We start from the raw sequence: 19,895 nt of genomic DNA on the forward strand, positions 1-19,895 counted from the left end.
AATCATTTTAAGTGTTCATAACTTTAAGCCAATTATCAATTCCTATTGCAGCATATCAAAACTGATTTTTCAGCACTGCCTAATGTGAGACATAAGGCAATTTGCCACATATACGTTTTTTTGAATTTTATTTTATTTTTTTTATACAGCAGGTTCTTATTAGTTATCTATTTTATACATATTAATGTATACATGTCAATCCCAATCTCCCAATTCATCCCTCCCGCCCCCGCATTCCCGCCCTGGTGTCCATACGTTTGTTCTTGACGTCTGCGTCTGTATTTCTGCCTTGCAAACCGGTTCATCTGTACCACTTTTCTAGATTCCACATATATGTGTTAATATGCGATATTTGTTTTTCTCTTTCTGACTTACTTGAATCTGTATGACAGTCTCTAGGTCCATCCATGTCTCTACAAATGACCCGATTTTGTTCCTTTTTATGGCTGAGTAATATTCCATTGTATATATGTACCACATCTTCTTTACCCATTCATCTGTCAATGGGCATTTAGATTGCTTCCATGACCTGGCTATTGTAAATAGTGCTACTGTGAATATTGGGGTGCATGTGTCTTTTTGAATTATGGTTTTCTCTGGGTATATGCCCAGTAGTGGGATTGCTGGGTCATATGGTAATTCTATTTTTCGTTTTTTAAGGAACCTCTATACTGTTCTCCATAGTGGCTCTATCAATTTACATTCCCACCAATGCTGCAAGAGGGTTCCCTTTTCTCCACACCCTCTCCAGCATTTGTTGTTTGCAGATTTTCTGACGATGCCCGTTCTAACTGGTGCAAGGTGATACCCCACTGTAGTTCTGATTTGCATTTCTCTAATAATTAGTGAAGTTGAGTAGCTTTTCATGTGCCTCTTGGCCATCTGTATGTCTTCTTTGGACCAATGTCTATTTATCTTCTTCCCATTTTTTGATTGGGTTGTTTGTTTTTTCAATATTGAGCTGCATGGGCTGTTTATATATTTTGGAGATAAATCCTTTATCCGTTGATTCGTTTGCAAATATTTTCTCCCATTCTGAGGGTTCTCTTTTGCTCTTGTTTATAGTTTCCTTTGCTGTGCAAAAGCTTTTAAGTCTCATTAGGTCCCATTTGTTTATTTTTGTTTTTATTTCCATTACTTTAGGAGGTGGGTCAAAAAAGAGCTTGCTGTGATTTATATCAGAGTGTTCTTTCTATGTTTTCCTCTCAGAGTTTTATAGTGTCTGGTCTTACATTTAGTGTTTAATCCATTTTGAGTTTATTTTTATGTATGGTGTTAGGGGGTGTTCTAATTTCATTTTTTACATGTAGCTGTCCAGTTTTCCCAGCACCACTTATTGAAGAGAATGTCTTTTCTTCATTTTATATCCTTGCCTCCTTTGTCATAGATTAGTTGACCATAGGTGCATGGGTTTATCTCTGGGCTTTCTATCCTATTCCATTGATCTATATTTCTGTTTTTGTGCCAGTACCATATTGTCTTGATTACTGTAGTTTTGTAGTATAGTTTGAAGTCAGGGAGTCTGATTTCTCCAGCTCCACTTTTTTCCCTCAAGATTGCTTTGGCTATTCGGGGTCTTTTGTGTTTCCATGCAAATTGTGAAAGTTTATGTTCTAGTTCTGTAAAAAATGCCATTGATAATTTGTTAGGGATTGCACTGAATCTGTAGATTGCTTTGGGTAGTGTAGTCATTTTCACAATATTGATTCTTCCAATCCAAGAACATAGAATATCTCTCCATCTGTTTGTGTCATCTTTGATTTCTTTCATCAGTGTCTTATCGTTTTCTGAGTACAGGTCTTTTACCTCCTTAGGTAGGTTTATTCCTAGGTATTTTATTCTTTTTGTTGCAATTGTGAATGGGATTGTTTTCTTAATTTCTCTTTCTGATCTTTCAATGTTAGTGTATAGGAATGCAAGAGATTTCTGTGCATTAATTTTGTATCCTGCAACTTTACCAAATTCATTTATAAGCTCTGATAGTTTTCTGGTGGCATCTTTAGGATTCTTTATGTATGGTATCATGTCATCTGCAAACAGTGACAGTTTTACTCCTTCTTTTACAGTTTGTATTCCTTTTATTTCTTTTTCTTCTCTGATTGCCATGGCTAGGAGTTCCAAAACTATGCTGAATAATAGTGGTGAGAGTGGACATCCTTGTCTTGTTCCCGATCTTCGTATATGGCCTTTATTATGTTGAGGTAGGTTCCCTCTATGCCCACTTTCTGGAAAGTTTTTATCATAAATAGGTGTTGAATTTTGTCAAAAGCCTTTTCTGCATCTATTGAGATGATCATATGGTTTTTATTCCTCAATTTGTTAATATGGTGTATCACATTGATTGATTTGCGTATATTGAAGAATCCTTGCATCCCTGGGATAAATCCCACTTGATCATGGTGTATGATCCTTTTAATATGTTGTTGGATTCTGTTTGCTACTATTTTGTTGAGGATTTTTGCATCTATGTTCATCAGTGACATTGGTCTGTAATTTTCTTTTTTTGTAGTATCTTTGTCTGGTTTTGGTATCAGGGTGATGGTGGCCTCGTAGAATGAGTTTGGGAGTGTTTCTTCCTCTGAAGTTTCTTGGAAGAGTTTGAGAAGAATGGGTGTTAGCTCTTTTCTAAATGTTTGATAGAATTCACCTGTGAAGCCATCTGGTCCTAGACTTTTGTTTGTTGGAAGATTTTTAATCACAGTTTCAATTTCATTACTTGTGATTGGTCTGTTCATATTTTCTATTTCTTCCTGGTTCAGTCTTGTAAGGTTATACCTTTCTAAGAATTTGTCCATTTCTTCCAGGTTGTCCATTTTATTGGCACAGAGTTGTTTGTAGTAGTCTCTTATGATGCTTTGTATTTCTGCAGTGTACATTGTAACTTCTCCTTTTTCATTTCTAATTTTATTGATTTGAGCCCTCTCCCTCTTTTTCTTGATGAGTCTGGCTAAAGCTTTATCAATTTCGTTTATCTTCTCAAAGAACCAGCTTTTAGTTTAATTGATCTTTGCTACTGTTTTCTTTGTTTCTATTTCATTTATTTCTGCTCTGAACTTTATGGTTTCTTTCCTTTTACTATTTGTTCTTCTTTCTCTAGTTCCTTTAGGTGTAAGGTTAGATTGTTTATTTGAGGTGTTTCATGTTTCTTGAGGTAGGCTTGTATTGCTATAAACTTCCCTGTTAGAACTGCTTTTGCTGCATCCCATAGGTTTTGGATCATCATGTTTTCATTGTCATTTTTCTCTAGGTATTCTTTGCTTTCCTCTTTGATTTCTTCAGTGAGCTCTTGGTTATTTAGTAACGTATTGTTTAGCCTCCGTGTGTTTGTGTTTTTTACATTTTTCTTACCTGTAATTGATTTCTAACCTCATAGTGTTGTGGTCGGAAAAGATGCTTGGTATGATTTCAATTTTCTTAAATTTACCAAGGCTTGATTTGTGATCCAGGATGTGATCTACCCTGGAGAATGCTCCGTGTGCACTTGAGAAGAAAGTGTAGTGTACTGTTTTTGGATGGAATGTCCTATAAATATCAATTAAATCTATCTGGTCTATTGTGTCAGTTAAAGCTTCTGTTTCCTTATTTATTTTCATTTTGGATGATCTGTCCATTGGTGTAAGTGAGGTGTTAAAGTCCCCCACTATTATTGTGTTACTGTCAATTTCCTCTTTTATAGCTGTTAGCAGTTGCCTTATGTATTGAGGTGCTCCTATGTTGGGTGCATATATATTTATAATTGTTATATTTTCTTCTTGGATTGATCCCTTGATCGTTGTGTAGTGTCCTTCCTTGTCTCTTGTAACATTCTTTATTTTAAAGTCTAGTTTATCTGATATGAGTATTGCTACTCCAGCTTTCTTTTGATTTCCATTTGCATGGAATATCTTTTTCCTTCCCCTCACTTTCAGTCTGTATGTGTCCCTAGGTCTGAAGTGGGTCTCTTGTAGACAGCATATATATGGGTCTTGTTTTTGTATCCATTCAGTGAGCCTGTGTCTTTTGGTTGGAGCATTTAATCTGTTCACATTTAAGGTAACTATCAATATGTATGTTCCTATGACCCCTTTCTAATTATTTTGGGTTTGTTTTTGTAGGTCCTTTTCTTCTCTTGTGTTTCGCACTTAGAGAACTTCCTTCAGCATTTGTTTTAGAGCTGGTTTGGTGGTGCTGAATTCTCTTAGCTTTAGCTTGTCTGTAAAGCTTTTGATTTCTCCATCTAATCTGAATGAGATCCTTACTGGGTAGAGTAATCTTGGTTTTAGGTTCTTCATTTTCATCACTTTAAATATATTGTGCCACTTCCTTCTGGCTTGTAGAGTTTCTGCTGAGAAATCAGCTATTAATCTTATGGGAGTTCCCTTGTATGTTATTTGTTGTTTTTCCCTTGTTGCTTTTAATAATTTTTCTTTGTCTTTAATTTTTGTCAGTTTGATTACTGTGGGTCTTGGCATGTTTTTCCTTGGGTTTATCCTGCCTGGGACTCTCTGCACTTCCTGAACTTGGGTGGCTATTTCTTTTTCCATGTTAGGGAAGTTTTCGACTATAATCTCTTCAAGTATTTTCTTGGGTCCTTTCTCTCTCTCTTCTCCTTCTGGGACCCCTATAATGCGAATCTTGGTGCGTTTAATGTTGTTCCAGAAGTCTCTTAGGCTGTCTTCATTTCTTCTCATTCTTTTTCCTTATTCTGTTGTTCAGCAGTGAATTCCACCTTTCTGTTTTCCTGGTCACTTATCTGTTCTTCTGCCTCAGTTATTCTGCTATTGATTCCTTCTAGTGTATTTTTCATTTCAGTTAGTGTATTGTTCATCTCTATTTGTTTGTTCTTTAATTCTTCTAGGTGTTTGTTCTTTAATTCTTCTAGGTCTTTGTTAAACATTTCTTGCATCTTCTTTATCTTTGCTTCCATTTTTTTTCTGAGGTCCAGGATCATCTTCACTGTCATTATTCTGAATTCTTTTTCTGGAAGGTTGCCTATCTCCACTTCATCTAGTTTTTTTTCTGGGGTTTTATCTTGTTCCTTCATCTGGTACATAGTCCTCTGCCTTTTCATTTTGTCTGTCTTTCTGCAAATGTGGTTTTCGTTCCACAGGCTGCAGCATTGTAGTTCTTCTTGCTTCTGCTGTCTTCCCTCTGGTCGATGGGGCTCCACATATATTTTATTCATGCTTAAAAATTAGTGATACATTTACGAAACAAGTTTGAGGGGAGTAATTATGTCGAGTAAGGAAAAGTAGGTAGATGTGGGTGACATTTTTTGGAAGGTTCTTTATTAAATGTAAGAAACCCAATGCAGTTAGATTTTCATTTAATCAAGTAGTGTTTCCAGTACAAATGAATGGCTATTGATGCCTTTATATCCCGTACTTTTTCTTAAATGCTTCACTGATATTTTAATACCCTGGCATCCCAGTCTAGAGCTTCTTTTAAAGGAGTCTTTCATAAAACTTGGGACAGAAACCTGCTCTAGATGACCACATGGAGAGTTTTACAAAAGAGCAACAAATTATAAAAGCTCAGTGTTACTTGGTTACTTAAAATGTGTCTTTCCTCTTCCCTCTTTCTCCCTCTTTCGTTTTACAAAAAATATTGATATTAATCACTGACCTACTTTAGCTTATGGAGCCTAAATTTGACAATTTTTTATAAAGGTTCACATAAAATCATTTTATAATAAGTGAAAAGAGAACTAGACAAGTCTTTTGAAATTAAGCAATCAGAAATTTGGCCAACACAGTAAAGACAACTTATTTAGCAGATTCAAAATCATTTCACTTCACATGCTATTATAAATTATGTAAATCAATAAATGCATCCAGATTTGTTGTGGACAGTCTTTGGTGTTTTGGGTATCTTCTAGACTTTATGTTCATAACAGGCATTCCTTACAGTATTGTCTGACTATTGGAAGAGCATGGGGCTGGAGAACAAATACCTGAGTCTGATTCTGTTTCAGTCACTTACTTATCTTGTTATTCTGATGTGTTAAGAAAATTGAGGTTCAGCAGGATTATCTGTAAAAGAGGGTTAATAATTCATTTCTTGAATTCTTCATAGGTTTATTGCAAGAATTAATGGAAATATTGTTTGTTTTCAAATTATAAAGAGCTTATAGTAATCAGAGATTATTATAACTACAGATTAGTTGATGTAATTATGTTCCAACGTATTTTTACTAGTTGGCTGGGTTTTACGAAGGCTGAGTTTCTTTTTCCACTCAGATTAGCCACCCTGCAGATGGTTGCTGTCAATCACCAGAAGAAAAAAATGATAAAAGATGGACAGATTCTTAGCAATTCAACCCCATTTGTTGAAAAGTAACCTAAACTGTACTCAAACCAGCAAACTCAGTTTCTAATGAAGCACTTCAGGACCTTTGCCACAATGGCACAGTTGGCAGGGTAAGAAAAATAAAATTTGAAAGTTGTGCAAAGAATTTAAATATATATTTTTTCTAGAATGCAATCCACTCGTTGCATGAATTTTGACGCTGCAATTTCACGAATTATATTATAATTATTCTTTCATTTTGATCAATACAGATATTTTAACTAGCCAGTTCCATCCATAATAACACTTTGGTACTGGAATCAGTAGAATAGCTATTAGCATTAATAAAAATAAATTATTGTTGCCAAAATTCTACTCCATTTCATGGATTTGTGGACAGTCTTTGAGGACCATCTTCCAAAATACTTTTCAAAACATCTCTTGGTGCCTTAGATCTTTACAACTTGTAAGTTTAAAATTTTTTATTTTTAAATGTCATGTAAATGTAATCATTTTTATTTCATATAAATTAATCATAATCAGAATTTTGTCAGTATAAGGGTGGAGAGATACTAGGTTCTTGAGATAATATATCTGTTTGACATTTTAAGCTACTTTTATCTTGGTTTTCTGTTGCAGTGGACAGTTCTTTAAGAGGAGCAGAGGAAACTCTAGGTTTAGAAGAAGAAAAAGTCTTAAATCCCTGTCACGGGAGCATCAAAATTGGTAAAATAGCCATGGCAGATTAGCCTACAGAATAGAATATTTAAGCAACAAAATAGGAATTTCAAAATAGTTGAATGGATGACATTCTGAAGACTGATGATAGGTATTCTACCTATTTACAAAGGCTAGAACTAATGGCAGTCGGTGGTGATTCCAGGGTCACTCATTTCATCTTGTCTCTTTGGAAAAATGTTCGATTTTCTAATCATTTTAATCATATATCTATAGAATTAGTTGCTTTCTTCTTCTGATCATTCTCATTTGTTTGGGCTAGGTTCACTATGTTTCTACAGTAACTTATGTGTCCTTACTAGAGAGATTGTAATTGTTTCTGACTTGAAGAACATACATTTCAATCCAGGCCTGGAATAAAAGTTAACCGTCTGAGAGCCTACAAAAAAACCAATCGATGACATTCAGCAAAACCTTACTTTCCATATTTTAGTGTTTGTCCTAAGAGTCTAGGCAACTTGGCTCATGCGTAAAAGGTATGCAGAGGTTCCACTTCGGAAACTTGCCCTCTGATAGGGAGAAGGGAATATGCGTGTCACTTCATCTTTAAATTCTAACAGGTCCTGGGTTCAGCAGTAGAAACTGTTTATTTGTGTCATTTCCAGGACCCACCATGCTAAAATATCATGAGTCTTCCTAGTATGTAAGTTTTTTAGGCATAAGATTTTAATCTGTGGTGCAGTAAATAAAGAAAAACTAGCTTTTCCTTTTTTTTCCCTAATTCTTCTCCACACAGTAGGATACTGTCACAGTTTAAGAACCTATTCTCCAAGATGGATGTGACAAGTCATCTGGAGATGGCTCCTTGAAGACTATAGCCTGACTGTGCTAAGTCCCCATCAAGTCACACCCCTCCTCCCACTGATGAGGTGAGGGTGGGGAGAGTAAGATTGGGTTTCAAGAAGTAATACAGATAGGAGACATATAAATGACCCTGCTAGCAAGTCAAGGTGTGTCCATGTCTTTTATTTTTCTTTAATTTACTTCTTCCTTCCCTTGCCTGGCAGCAATAGTATGGGGATTGCCATTTATAGTAAAACTTCCCCAAAGTTACTGCATTAGAAGCACAATTTAATTGCTACATTCATTTTAATCTTGGGTTTTTCCTATGTGGCTCAAATACTTAATCAAACTTAGGGAAGCACAGAGAAGCAATATCACAACCAATATTGCTAAGAAGTAAAAACTTATCCTAATGTAAAAACTCAAAGCCATATATTCTAATTATTTTTTGCTAACCCTATTGTTTAAAATGGGATAAACGTAGTTACATTTCAAAAAAATTTCCAGTCTCATTCCTTTGTCACAGGAAGTATTTAATAAGAAACTATCAAGGCCTTGTCAAGAATATTATGTAATTAGGATAGGGTGGGTAACTATATTGGATAATGTCTTTAGCTATCTCCAAATCTGAGAGTCTTTGATTCTGTTAATAGTCACCCTACTTTTTCAGTCCTTGAAACTGCCCCTAAATTGTCCATATTGTCATCCAAGATGAAAGTTCCACCTTTTTTTTTTTTTTTTTTTGTGGTTTATATGTTAGCTTGAGTTATTTCCAGATCCCTTGACAAATTCTGTCATGTGCTTGCCTATGTAACTTCTTCCCTAGGAAGACCTTTGAAATCAGGTTCCATGAATGGTAAAAATGTTTCTATCTATTTCCTGCAGTTTAGTAGCATAGGGATATACTTAGTGGCAATAATATTCCTCTTAAAAATGGATAAATAATTACACAAATCTTTCAGATTCTGAGTTTTGCTCAAGCCAAAATAATTCTCTATATGTAGAGGCAGTTAGAGTTATTCCAGTTCTCGAATTAAGTACTTTTGTGAAGCAATCAGTATGCTAAAGGTCGAGGGCAGACAGGATGAGAAAAATGTTTCCCTTAACCTTACAGATACACCCAGTGCCTTAGTATCAGGTAGGATGCTTATTAAAATCTCCAAGTAGGTGGAGGTTGGGGTTGGATTGACAGGAGAGCCTAGATCTGTATTTTGAAAAGGATTACTAGGCAATTCTCATAAACACTAAAGTAGAAAAAACAAAACAAACACTGGTCTAAGAAATTATCTTCTCTCCAGCAAGGATTTGTTTACAGTCCCAAACTCTGTGTTCCCACATGAACAGTCACAGCTGACTATGCACCGCAAGTAATTTTATTAGCACTGGTTTGGTCTGCTTTTTTGTTGTAGTTGTTGTTTTCTTTGTAGAACTTATATAATAAGGAAAAGAAAGAAAAACAATAGATGTCCTCACGAATGTACATACTTACCATACTGCAGGGTGTGACCCATATCTTTAAAATAGTATCATTTTCAGCTTTGAAATAAGAGCAAGCATATAATATTATTTCTCTTTACCTGGCAAATCAACTGTGGTTCTTACATTTATTTTACCTTTGCAGGTAAGTAATTTAAAACATGAAGGATATTGTGAATGACTTTCCATGCAGGTAGTAATCTTTGCAATTGAAGTCATTTTTTAATCTATTCAAGCAAAGATCTTCAAACCTAATATGTATATGACATAAAACAAAAGGGTCCATCAGAGATTCTGTTTAACCTGGATTCTGTTGATGTGTTTGTTTTTAAATTTTGTTCACTTCTGTTCCTCTGTTGGTAAAATCAGTAGGTTGGAATAGATTCCCAGTAAATTTCCTTACAATTCTAAAGTCCTATTCCCGTAACTTTAACTTTCGAGACCCAAGAAACTAATACATACGTGTGTATAATGTATATGTAAGCAAATGCATATATATATATTATATGTATATAATATGTATATAATGACAAAATAAGAGCACGAGTAGATATAGAGAGTCTTTGGAGGAAAAGTACTCGAGAGAATCAGTTTACAAATATTTTAATGTGGTGTGCTTTTTGTTTTAAAAACAAAGTTTTTCTGTTTTCTAACATGGTAACAAGAATTTGCTCCTTCTGAGAAATGATTCTAAGACACCATGTTCTTTTGAAGTTTTAAAAGTTTTTTTTTTTTTAACATCTTTATTGGAGTATAATTGCTTTACAATGGTGTGTTAGTTTCTGCTGTATAAAAAAGTGAATCAGCTATACATATACATATAGCCCCATATCTCCTCCCTCTTGTGTCTCCCTCCTACCCTCCCTATCCCACCCCTCTAGGTGGTCACAAAGCACCGAGCTGATCTCCCTGTGCTATGCGGCTGCTTCCCACTAGCTATCTATTTTACATTTGGTAGTATATATAATTGAGCTGCACAGAATAAAGTCTATTTGAACATGATATGCTGTGACATGGTGCATCAAAAATGTCAAGCTGTTTTACATTTCAGAGTCTCACAGTAATAAAAATTGTCCCTTTATCCGTTAAATATAACATCTTTACAGAAGAACTCTGACAGGAGGATCTTTAGAAATTTAAACAGTTTAATGACACCACTGAGCACTTTGTTATTCGTGATGGCTGTGTTGTCTTTAGACATCCTAATTATGACCATTTCATTGACTCTTATAATTTATTAGTTTTTTATTCCGTTGTATCACAGCATGCTATGGTGAGCAGGGTTCCAAAACATAATTAAAATATGAAAAACTCACAATTCAGACATACTCTGTGGGTTTTGTTTCTTTTTAGTACCTCTTTCTATTCACCTAGTAGTAGAACGTACAGTGACTTTTCTAAGTGGTATAGTCAATCTTTGCTTGAGTTATTTTGGGAGGGAAACTTTAAAGGGCTTTGTTTTATCTACATTATTTCTGTTCTTGCTTTCATTTTTGTCTTCCTCTTTCTAACGTGAAGGCAGATTTCTTAGAGCGTAGTATAGTGGTGTTTTGAAGTTACCAGTGGAATTCTGTACCTCAGATATTTTGTGAATTCTCTTTCCCTAGGCTTAGTATCACTTGATGCTACTATTTTATCAACCTCATTGCCTGATAATGAGAAAACTTACAAAATAATTTCAATTTTAAAATGAGTGAGTGTTTTTCAAGGTTTTTTTTGAGGGTTATCTACATATATAGACTCTTGATAATGTTTTTAAATTGACTGCAATTACATAAAAATTTTATAACTGCCAGTTTTAAAGAAATCATTTGATCTATTCAGTAAACATATATTTAAATGCACTAAAGGTTTTCTATACAGAGTTGAGTGTAATGAAGGGCACTAGTAGGCAAGAGACCTGGTTTCAGATTCTATCATTCCTACTGTCTTTAATTGCTGTAAAATATCAGGCAACATTAACTAACCTTGAATTTCAGTTGTCTCATTGCAAACTATGCAAAAGGTCCTCCATTACTGCAGTATTCAGGAATAGACTAGAAAATTATTATGGGAAAACATGTAGAAGAAACATAAACATCGCATACGTGACTGGATTATATGAGCTTTAAGGTTCTTCACAATTTTGAGACTCTATTATTCTGTATATAGAATTATTAATTATCATTTAGATGTATATTATCATCATATTTCAATTATAAAGGATAAATTTCCAATTCTCTTTAGAGCTCTGTGTGTTTGTGTGTGTGTGTGTGTGTGTGTGTGTGTAGGGTGTAGGTTTGATAAGCTTATACTTCATTATTTGATCCATGTATTATTTTATATATTAATTGAGCACATACCATGTGTTTACTATTCTAGGCACTAGGGTTACATTAGGGGAACACACATACGTACAGACACACACAAAATATTTAGATAAGAGAAAGTAATAAATGCTATAGAAAATAAAGCAGAGCCAAGGAGAAGGGGGTCGGGTTGCATTTTTCACTTAAGTGGTGAAAATTGATGTCATTGAGAAGATGTTATCTGAGCAAAGACTTGATGTAGTTCAGGGCCATAGGCAAGCACATATCTGGAGGACAGCATCCCAAGAAAGAGTTATGCTAGTGAAAGCCTTTAGAGCATAAGTATGTCTGGTGTGTTCAGTAAGGAGTTCAGGTGGCTGGAGGTGAATGAGTGAGGGAACAGTTAGATCAGAAAGGAGGTGGAGCCTCATCTTGCAGTCACTGTAGTGCCTTGTTGGTGCTTGTCATGGCTTGAGTTTCACTCTAAGAAGAGGAACTGGTAGAGGGTTTGGCGCAGAGGAGAGATTTGATATGATTTAGATTTGACAAGGATCACTGGCTGTTTTGTTGAAATCATTTGCACATAGATGGAAGCAGGAAAACCAGTTAAGAGATGATTTCAGTAATCACTGGAATAATAATAATCATGGCTTGGTATCAAGGTGGTAGCAATGAGAATTGTGAGAAATGATTAGGTTCTGGATATTTTAAGATATTACAACAGGATTTCCCAAAACTTGGATATGGATGTGAGAAGGGAAAAATCTGGAATGAAGCCGAGATTTTTGTCTGAAAGCAACTGAAAGGATGGGTCATCCATTTAAATGAAAAAACAAAACAGACTGAGTGGAATAGGTTTGCAGGAGGAAGGGAATGAGAAGTTCAGTTTTGGACAAGTCAGTTGGAGATATCTATTTGGCAACTCAATGCATCTGGCAGGTAGGCAGTTGTGTATAGGAGTTTGAAGTTCAGAAAACATGTCTGGGCAAGAAGTTTAAATTTGGGTGACATTGTTGCTGTTATTAAAATGTATATGCTGATTGAGGCCACGGTGTAGTGGATGCAGACAGAGGAGAGGGAGAGAATAAAGGACTGAGATCTAGGGAACTCCAACATTAAGAGGTCTGGAAGAGCAGGAGAAACCAACAAAGAAGGTTGAGATGTAAAAATAATATTGTTAGAAGAGAATCAAGAGTGTGGTATCATGGAAGCAAAGTGAAGAAAATATGTCAAGGACAATATACTTGATGTTGATAAGTATGATAACTGAAAAGTGACCATTGGATTTAGCAATTTGGAGGTAATTGGTGATCTTGACATGAATAGTTTTGGTGTAATGATCAGGGGGAAAATCTGACTGGAGAGGATTAAGGAGCATTAGGAGAAATGGAATTGATATTACTGGGTATAGTCAAATATCTGAAGATATTTTGCTGCAGAAGGGAGAAGATAATCAGTTATAGCTGGTAGGTGAAATGGGGTTTAAAAGATGATTCTTTTAAAATGGGAGAAAAATAACATTTTTGCTGGTGGTGATTTTCTCTACTACATAATAAAAAATTAATAATGCAGAGAAAAGGGAATCAATTCCATTGTGCAGTTTCTTGGATAGGTGATGGAAATTGTATTTAGTGCACAAGGGAAGGTTTTAGACAGGAGTAAATAATCATTATCTCCAGAAACTTGAGAGAAAGCAAAGTATACGGGTTCAATTGTGGGTGAATACATGTCGCTGTGAGAGTTTCTGGAGATTCCTTTTGGTTGCTTCAGTTTTCTCAGTGGAGACAAAGCAAAGCCATCGACTGGGAGTATTAGGATGGAGGTGTTAGAAATTTAAGAAGAAAGGAGAAGGAATGAAATCGTCCTCAAGGAGAGTGGAAAGTACATGTACTAGTGAAATATAGTATGATGGTGGGCAGCCTTCAGAGTCCTCCAACACTTTTTCAAATTGAATTTTTGAAGTGAGATCATTCAGAGTTGCTGTGTGTTTCTACATGCATATTTAGCTGTACAAGTGTGGGTGTTGAAGAGAGTTAAATCCAAGCAGAACTGTAATTTTGCCTAGTGAAGGGAGTTGACGGACTGAGATGTGTTTCCTTCAATAGACTGAAGGTCCCAGTGGGCATATGACTGTTAGGGTTGAGATACTGGAGCAAATGAGCTGGAAAGAGAGGAGATGATGGTCAGAGAACTGAGGTTGCATGAAACAGAACTGTGAAACTACGGGCATTACTAACAATGAATAGGTCTAGAAATGGCCAGGCAGTTAATTGGCTGAGATAATAGGGAGGACAAGATATTTAGAGGGAAGGAGATTAAGCAATCAAGAGGCCACAGGTCAGGAAGGATCATATATGTATATATTGAAGTTGTCAATTAAATCAAGAGTCATGTTGGAGCGTATCTGGCCGCCGCCACGCGAGGAGGTGCCGCCATGTCGGCGCATCTGCCGTGGATGATCAGGCGGAACTGCTCCAGCTTCTTGATCAAGAGGAGCAAGCAGACGTGTAGCACCGAGCCCAATAACCTGAAGGCCCGCAGCTCCTTCCGCTACAACAGGTTCATTCACCGCCGGACTGTGGGCGTGGAGCCGGCGGCAGACGGCAAAGGGGTCGTGGTGGTCATGAAGCGGAGATCCAGCCAGCGAAAGGCAGCCGCTTCCTACATGCGGGCCACCATCAACAAGAACGCCCGGGCGACCCTCAGCAGCATCTGGCACGTGATCCGAAAGAACAAGTACCGCCCGGGTTTGCGCGTGGCCGCCATCCGGCAGGCCTGCGCAGCCAGAAGGCTGTGATGGCGAAGAGAAAGCGGACTCGCCCCACCAAGAGCTCCTGAGCGGTCTATCCACTTCCCCAATGCGATAAAGCTGTCAGCTGACTTGCCTAAAAAAAAAAAAGAGTCATGTTGGAAAGAGTGACCGTTAGGCCAGAGCTAAAATAGTTGGGAAACTTGGAGGAGTTAATTGCAAGGTCATTAAGTGACTTAAACAATGAAGAAAATGAGCAATATAATCTGATGACGGGAGATTAAAAGCCAGGATTTACAGGGAGAAGGGGAGAAAAATGGTATAGAAAGGATCATCTATAATGGAAGTGGACAACTTTCAATGTGACCTTTCATAAAAGGCAAACTCTTACATGAGTTTTAAAACTTTATTCTGTCTAGCATAGTGTTGAAACTCACTAAATAATTATAACTGTTTGAACTTTTATGTTGATATTTAGAATAGAGAAGTAAAGTACTTTAAATACAAAGTGTCGTGAAAAAGTACATAGATGAGAGATGCTAGAGAGAATTCTGTGTTAGAGAGAAAAAGTATGAAAGAATAAGGCAGGTGTGGCTTCCAGTCAGGGCTCTGCCATTTGTGAGCCGCGTTCTTTCTTCATTAAGGTATTTCATCTCTGCAATGGGGATAAAAATAACTACCTCAAGGAGTTGTTGTGAGGGGTAAGTACAATGATTTACGTAAAGCACCTGGCACAGAATAAGCCTTCAATTAATGTTAGTTCCCTCCCTAAAAGTACAGATTCAAATATTGAACATATTTACAGGGTACTGTAGCAAAGATAGACTTCTGAGGGAAATAATTTCTATTTCTGTCACCACTGATAAATGATTCATGAACTCATTCATACACCAACTGTGTGTTATTTCAGTGACTTGAGAATGTGTTCATGGACTCTTACAGATTTTCTTTTTTCAATTTCTAGCTTTATATTACTTATTATAGCACCTACAGAGAACAACAATCAGAAGAAAATCTGGCCATTATTCTCTTTCATAGTGAATACTAAAGTGTTAATTTTTTGTTTTACTTTTTAAAATTATGCAGATATATGATTAGCATGATCATTGAATAGTATGCAGTTTTTAAAAATAATTAAATATTTAGAATATTTTATGAATATGGAATGCATATTATTGAACGATGATAGTATAAATCTAAAGACTATGCATTTTCTATTAAAATATGCTCATGTTGAATGAATGTTATTAATTGTATTTGCTTATATACAGAATTTCAAAAAGCATTGAGATATATTCTCAGTCATTTATGGTCAATGAGGGAAGTAAAAAACGACCCAAGAAAAACAAGGATACCATATAAAGTTGTATATTGGGGCAGAGGGGGGAGCTTCATTCCATCCCTTCATTCATGGAGGTACTTAGGGCCTTTGTGATCACCTAGAAGCTTATAATCCTTATTGAATCCTCTGTGTACAGCCAGAAGAAAAGTACAAAGGAGGAAAGTGCATGAAAGATTTTAAAAGTTTTATAGGCCAGGCGGCAGAGTAGTTGAACGTTGTATTTGCCCACATGGCATTGGCCAGAACTAGTCATAAGATTCACCCAGATGCAAAGAGGTTGGGCAATGCAGTCTAAACGTGTGGCAAGAAGTAGGATATGTGCTTGTGGATGAATTAGCTGCTCTATTCTGGAGTTGATGTATTACTAGATGTTAAATTAGAAGTTAGGTATGAATTCTGTGGTACTACAAAAATGTAGAAAACGGATAGGTCATTTTAAGCTGTCTGAGTACTAGATAGCCCGATAAATGCTTCACAGAAGATATGAACGATCCAGGTAGGCCTTGCAAAACTCAGGGTATTTGGTTTGTCAGGAAAGGGTCTGATATGTTTTTCAAGGAGCAAATAACAGTGAGAGTAGGAATAAACTTGCAGTATATTTCAGCGATGAAATTAGTCTGAGGGGGAAATTGGCTTTACTTACTAAGGCATAAGAAATCCTCATATATTGATTGAGTATGTAAGTTGGACCAGACTAATGTCTGTACTGGATACCAAGGTGAGAAATTGTGTGATTATTGAGAAGCCATATTTGCAACTATGTTGTATTGAAAGTAGTATAATGTTGACAATATACTTAATTAAGAAGTTCATAGCAAATGCAAGCATAATCTGCCATTCTACAGTTTGAATTTTTTATTTTATGTTAATCTGAATAAAGAACTATTTTAACATGATATTCAGGGTAGCTTCTTTTTATAGAAAGCATTGTATAAACTGATGAGTACTTATGCTTATTTCCAGGCAAGGGCTTAGCACCTCACCTATCATTCTAGACATAACTGATAGATCCATAATTTTAGACTTGGAAAGAACTTTTGAGGTAATCTAGTCCTAAGGAGTCAAAAGACTTTTCTAAAGCATCACAGTTTATCCTAAATCTAAATCTAGATATAGATCTCCTAAATTCTGCAGTTTAAGATTGTTATGAAGGAAATCATATTTTCTGTTGTCTTAATTATACCAACTAAAGTGTGCATATCTTACATAGAAAGGGTCTTCATTAGGTTGTCCTATTACTTTGAAAAATAGCTTAATTTAGCTGCAGTTTAAGGAAAAATAGAATAACTAATATGACACACAAGTGGATATACATTAGAAAACAAATTATGGAGAACAGACTATACCGCCTACTCAGAACTGAACCAGACAAGATAAAGCATATAAGAACAGATATTGCAGTAATGAGAGCGCAGCTGTTTAGGATTCTACGGAAATGTGGGAGACATTATTCATGGAACAAAGAAAAGAAACTAAAGACAACTTTGAAGCAGCACCTTCATATTTAGCCTTATATTGCATATTTTACATATTTTAATCATATCTCACTTCCTTCCGAAATAGACTTGAGATAGTTTATAACAAGATAATGTTACAGTAGCATGGATGCAAGCATGGATGCGATATTGGTGTAATAATACCAGATTACTCATACTAGGTTACTAATGCTAGGGGTAAACTTTTATTTAGGACAAACTTTTGGCATTTTGTTTCTTGACATTCAAATCAAAAAAGAAAAACAAAATTATATTTTATTTTTTGGTAAAATAATATTTAGTAAAATGAAGGAGCAAGTGGACTTTTATCCCCCCCCATAGTTCTGATCTCTAAGAGGAACTAATTTCTCAATTATTTAATAAGATGGTTTTACAAGAGTTAGCTTCACCATTATCCTGTAAATAAATATTAAACTTTTATTTCTTGCCTGGCTCTCTGCTGAGTTCTTGGGACACATAGATGAAGAGGAAGCATCCTTACCCTTAAAGAGCTCACAGATAGTAAAAAGGTAATTGGGCAGTAAACTCAATAAATGAGTTACTTGTACTCCATAATGGTAGCCCACAGGAAAGAGTGTTCAGCACAGTCATAGAGAGAAGACCCCCCACAGGGTAAGAAATGTTGAATTGCTCTTAAAGTATGAATAGATCACAGATTAAAAGAGAAATGAGCAGAACTTTCTCTTATCTTAAAAAATGCATAATTTTATGCAGATATTTCTGAGAGAATCTTTGGAGAATGAAAACAGTATAGTTCAGATGCTTAAAATTTAGGAGAACTGGCTGGATAAAAAGTACTAAAATTTGAGGAATGAGCATTTGATCGATCCCTTCGACCCTATTTGAACATAGTTGGTCATATATTTTTCACCTGGCAGTATGCTTTTCTGCCACATAAGTTGTAAGATTGAGACATTCCAAACTTTTTTTTTTACTAAAGTCTGGATTATTTTTAATTGTGGTACAATACATATTAAATTTATCATCTTAACCATTTTTAAGTGTGTAATTCAGTATTGTTAAATATATTTAAATTATTGCACAGCCAATCTCCAGAACCTTTTCATCCTGCAAAACAAACTCTATATCCATTAAACAACTCCCGCTAAATGCCCATCGACAGACGAATGGGTAAAGAAGATGTGGTACATATATACAATGGAATATTACTCAGCCATAAAAAGGAACGAAATTGGGTCATTTGTAGAGACGTGGATGGATCTAGAGACTGTCATACAGAGTGAAGTAAGTCAGAAAGAGAAAAACAAATATCGTATATTAACACATATATGTGGAATCTAGAAAAATGGTACAGATGAACCAGTTTGCAGAGCAGAAATAGAGACACATGTAGAGAACAAACTTATGGACACCAACGGGGGAAAGTGGCGGGGGGGTGGTGGTGGTGGGATGAATTGGGAGATTGGGATTGACGTATATACACTAATATGTATAAAACAGATAACTAATAAGAACCTGCTGTATAAAAAAAATAAATTAAATTTTAAAAATTTAAACAACAACAACAACTCCCAGTTTTCCTCTCCTCCGTTCCCTGGCAACTACCATTCTACTTTCTATGAATTTGACTACTCTAGGTCTCTCATGTAAGTGGAATCATACAATATTTTTTATTGGCTTATTTCTCGTAGCATAATGTCCCCAAAGTTCAGCCATGTGGTCAGAATCTCCTTCCTTTAAAGGCCGAATAATATTCTATTGTATGTATATACCACATTTTATTTAACCATTCATGTATCCATGGACATTTCTACATTTTAACTGGTATGAATATTGCTGCTATGAACATACATGTACAGATATCTCTTAGAGACCCTACTTTCAGTTCATTTGGATATATACCCAGAAATGGAATTGCTGAATATATGGTAATTCTATTTTTAATTTTTTGAAGAATCACCATACTGTTTTCCATAGTGGCTGCACCATTTTACATTTCCACTAGCAGTGCAGAAGAGTTCCAATTTCTCCACATTCTCCCTAACATTGATTATTTTATGTTTTTCTGATCGTAGCCATCCTGACGGATATAAGTGGTATCTCATTGTGGTTTTGATTTGCATTTTTCCAACAATTAGTGATGTTGAGCATGTTTTCATATGCTCCATGTTTTCATATTTGTAATCTTCTGTGAAAAAAATGTCGATTCAAGTTCTTTGCCCATTTTTTAATTGAGTTATTTGGGGTTTTTGTTGTTGGTGGTGGTTTTAGTTCTCTATATATTCTAAATATTAACAGCTTTTAGATATATGATTTGCAAATATTTTCCACCATTCTTTAGGTTGCCTTTTCACTCTGTTGATTGTGTCACTCAAAATGTTTTTTGAAAAAAATCAGAGGAAATCCAGTAGTTGAGATGTTAATGGAATAGGGAAGAAGAGTCTTTGTCCTGGAAGGAAAATGAGAGTGTGAGTCACTAATTAATTCTATTTTAAAATATTAGTTGTTAATGCTTCTCTTGACAAGGCTGAGATTATGGCTTTCAAGTCCATAAACCCAGAACAGATTATGTTGCCCCATGCCATATTTAATAAGAATGAAAAGACAATTTCAACTGTAAAATTTTAACTTTTCCAAATATGAGAAAAATGTATATTTATTATGAAGGTAAGTAGTTTCTTCAGAATTTTCTGCCTTTATCTCTCTTTTTCTCATCTCTCTTTCTCAATCTCTCTTCTTCTCTGTTTCTGTCTTTCTCTCTCTAAATTTCTTTATACTGCTCCTGCCTGACTGGT

General features: G+C 35.5%; 1 protein-coding gene and 1 pseudogene across 1 annotated transcript in view; both read left to right on the forward strand.

The window, feature by feature from the left end:
• KCND2 (potassium voltage-gated channel subfamily D member 2) overlaps positions 1-19,895 on the forward strand; it is a 476,550-nt gene that overhangs the window by 53,981 nt on the left and 402,674 nt on the right. The gene's annotated exons all lie outside the window — the stretch shown is intronic.
• On the forward strand, positions 13,987-14,349 carry LOC137768530 (large ribosomal subunit protein eL28 pseudogene; annotated as a pseudogene).

Source organism: Eschrichtius robustus, chromosome 8, assembly GCF_028021215.1.
Source record: "Eschrichtius robustus isolate mEscRob2 chromosome 8, mEscRob2.pri, whole genome shotgun sequence".
NCBI lineage: Eukaryota > Metazoa > Chordata > Mammalia > Artiodactyla > Eschrichtiidae > Eschrichtius > Eschrichtius robustus.